Source organism: Sinohyriopsis cumingii, unplaced genomic scaffold (assembly GCF_028554795.1).
Source record: "Sinohyriopsis cumingii isolate HCF-2022 unplaced genomic scaffold, ASM2855479v2 utg000873l, whole genome shotgun sequence".
Taxonomy (NCBI): domain Eukaryota; kingdom Metazoa; phylum Mollusca; class Bivalvia; order Unionida; family Unionidae; genus Sinohyriopsis; species Sinohyriopsis cumingii.
This window is the reverse complement of record NW_028315938.1, coordinates 2,408,380-2,412,445: the sequence shown is the minus strand read 5'-3', so window position 1 is coordinate 2,412,445 and position 4,066 is coordinate 2,408,380.

The window sequence follows — 4,066 nt, the reverse complement described above, 5'->3', positions numbered from 1 at the left end:
TGTCTTGAGACGAAGTCTTTTGTCACTGCATGCCTCCATTCCTGTTAAAGCCTTTCTGCTACATTCAATCCATCCACCATCCAATACCAACTTCCCGTAAGATTGTTATACAAAGCTGCTGTCATCTTCTTGTTTGCTTATTCCGTAGAATGGGCTCCAATGGCAAACACTGTTAGTTTTATAGTTAAAGCGCGGACGTGATGGAAAAGATCCACCTAAGACATAAAATTGATCTTACCTAGATTATGACCAAAAACAACGCGCGGACGTGAAGGAAAACATCCCCTACTTTTCTCATTTCATATGATCTACTATCCACATACGTGAACCATCAATAAACAAACCCCAAATCTACTAGTTACACACGCAAATCATTAAAACCAAATCCATAATCTACTATCCACACAATCGTACTTGAGCTTTTACAGAAGCCTAACTATACTCTCCACCTACGCTAAGAAACAATAAACGAACCCATAATCTATAAAACCACACAATCGTACTTGAGCTTTTACAGAACCCTAACTATACTCTCCACCTACGCTAAGAAACAATAAACGAACCCATAATCTACTATTCACACCAACATACCTGAGCTCTTACAAACACGAACACACAAACACATACCCTCACACTAAAAAGAGTCAGTGTTTATATTCACACTACTCTACCTACACACATTGGCAAATTGATGGTTATTTCTTTTCTAGAGTATTGGGTAGCCCTGAAAAGGGCTGTTGGTTTTTTTTTTTGAACTCCAGATGCACCTATCTAATGATGGCACCTTCCTGGCCTGGCGCCACACACGCATCTTCTTCCCCAGTCTTCTTTCACCTTTCTTCTTGGGAGTGCAGAGGCGGGATATGTGGCTTCAGAATCCCAATTTTCTGTCTCTGGGATTCTGAAATTTCCTCTCTCCTCTTCTTTGTTTCTTCTCTCCTCCTCTTCTTTTCTTCTTCTTTCCTCCTCCTCTTGCACTTTCGTCCTTGCTTCTTCGACAATGGCCTCCGCGGCCAGTTCATTTAGTATGCGCCTGGCATATTCCAGGTGCATCTGGAGTTCTAGCAGTTTCACAATTCTGGTATTCATTGTTTTTTGTCAACGAATGAACAGGGTAGCTAGACTGTCCAGCAAGTTTAAATTTATAGTGAAAGCGCGGACGTGAAGGAAAACATCCCCCTAAAAACATAAAATTGATCTTACCTAGATCATGACCAAAAACAACGCGCGGACCTAAAAGAAACACTCACTCACTTTTTTATACTGCTCATCACTATTCTAAAAAAAATTTTCATTAATCACTTCAATATACTATTCACATACGTAAATCAATCCAATCGAACCCTAAATCTACTCTTCCCATACCTCAAACAGCAAAAAAACCATGATTTTGATCTACTATCCACACCAACGTACGTGAGCACTTACAAACACACAATCCTATACACAAACACATACCCTCACACTATAAAAAAAGAGTTAGTGTTTATATTCACACTACTCTACCTACACACATTGGCAAATTGATGGTTATTTCTTTTCTAGAGTATTGGGGTAGCCCTAAAAGGGCTGTTTTTTTGTTTTTTTTGTTTGCTATGGCAATCTCTTTTTTAGTTTCTAAGAATGCGACGTCCTCTGAGGATAGACTTTCTGACGATAGGTCTGCTTCTTCGGAAAGAGAAGAAGAACTCTTTGGTGTCGATACGGCAATCGACAAAGCCTCTGTCAGGTTCAGGTTCCTGTTGCTGTTGTTGTTGTTGTTGTTGTTGTTGCTGTCTCGGAAGTCTGTACTTCTCTGTCCATTCTTCTTTCTCCCTGTTCACTTCTTCTCTCAAGAGCTCTTCTATCAGGTCTTCGGTGACTTTTAGCATTCTCACATTCTCTATCTCTTCTGGTTTCGGTATCAGACTGTGTCTGACCCTATGCAAATTCACGTAGGCTTCGTTTAGCTTAGCTAGTTTGGAGCACATCTTCGTAGGAGGATGAGTCGACAATGGATGGTTAGACTGGAAACAACCCGGTTCTTAAAGTCAAAGCGCGGACGTGAAGGAAAACATCCCTTCACAGTTTTCGAGCCGCAACGTTCAATGAGTGACATGAGAGGGATAGTAAGAAATTAAAGAGCATGAATCAAACATTCTTATAGCCAAACAAAAGACAAAGGCATTTTTTTCAAAACAACATATTTTATTCAAAAATCACTTAACACTAAACAACAACTCTAACATTTTTTTAACAATAATCCATCACTATAACATCAAACATTTCTTTTTCAAATCACAAACATTTTTTCAATTTACACTCTACTTTAAACAGGGCTGACAACATTGTGAATGAAATTGTGATTTCCACTGTTGGAAATCATTAGGCCATTGATGGACACTACGTTTCCTAGCTTGAGACAAAAGATAAGCATAATGGTCACAAAACCATCGATCTACTTTCGCATCATTTCTAGAAGAAGAACGAGGATCAAAATGAGTCACTAAATGTTCTAAGGAATAGCCCAGGCTGCGATGATGCAGAAAATACACACAGTACTGTCCACACACCAAGGAATCAGTGCCTTGTAATTTCACATTATTGAATCGGGTGGTTTGAGCATTTCTTCTCATAAAGTCAATAATATCGTCTTCCAAAGGGGGCAATCCGTACGAATCGAAATATTCCACACATCCTTCTTGAGGAAAGTAAACGGCTACCCAGTTGGTTCCTGGGAGATGACTGTCGTCCGTGTTGATCACGTAAGCTTGATGGTCTTGAGGTTTGCGATGAGGGAGTTCATCTTTAGCACAGACGACGGGATTCCAAGAAGCCGTGTACGAGCTGTGGTTCAAAAGGTAATACATTTCCCAGGTATCCATTTGTGTGTGTGTGTGTGTGTGTGTGTGTGTGCGTGGTTTTTTTCTTCTTCTTCTTCACAGGTAATAATAAGTCATCAATTCGATCCTGACATTTTGCTTGAAAATGTCTGACAAATAACCGTTTCTTCGTTTCGTCTCCTCACTCTGATTCAGGAGAGCTTCGATACGATCGATCTCTTGAGTGGTTAATGGTGGACAAGAATGTTCACGCAAGTCTTTATACCACTGATGCAACACGACTTCGTCCGAGATGAGACTCCAAGCATCGTCCAGATACTCGTCCAATTTTTCTTCTTGACTCAGCATCAGGCATTGATCGTGTTGAATTTGACTGGGATGATCGTTTTGACATCCATAGCAATTTTTCTTGATCAATTCCGTCACTTTTTCGACGAAGTGTTTGGCAAAACAGGAGACTAAATGGGCTTCTTGTTCTGGCCATCTTGACTTCATCATAACTTCATCGTCTTTGTCTTGGGATTCTCTTTCCACGGTCTCCTTACATTCCATCTCCAAAGTTTCTCCACTAGGTAAAGAGGGATAACAGTCTTCCATGGTTTCTAATAATCTAGAATGACTTCTCTCAAACTGTTGATTTCTATCGTATTATCGAATTCTGCATACAGGATGACGTTCACCGTTACATCAGGGTCTCGGTTTGCAAACTGAATTTCCACACGAATCTGGCCGGATTTTATAGGGTGGAAATGTCCCTCGTCGCTGGCTTGGCCTGGAGAGAAATCGAAAGCCCACAAAGCATAGCCTCCTGCATAATCCTCGTACGAAATACCGTGACTGGTGTTGGTTCCTAACTGTCCCGTGGCTTCGTACAGGGACAAGTACGACCTCAAATAATTCCCGTCACCAAATTTAGGCTCGAAAGGTCGGGTACACAACGTCTTGCCATCGCGACTGACTTCGATCTTGGACACGCCAAAGTGTTGAAAGTAGAAAGGATTTTTATCGACAGCTCCGTTGAAGGCTGTAGTCTCGACGATACCAAGGATCAAACGTTTGGGTAGCTGTCCTTGGAACAGATGATCTTCGATCATGGATCTCTGTCCCCTAGGAATGGTGAAGATTTTCACTTCCATCGTCGGATCGGATACTTGGCGGTCGTTCTGCTCAACGTCTGACTGATGTCGTTACCCACTTTAGGTAACACTTCCACACGTCGCACGTAGAGTCTGGCTTCTTGGATG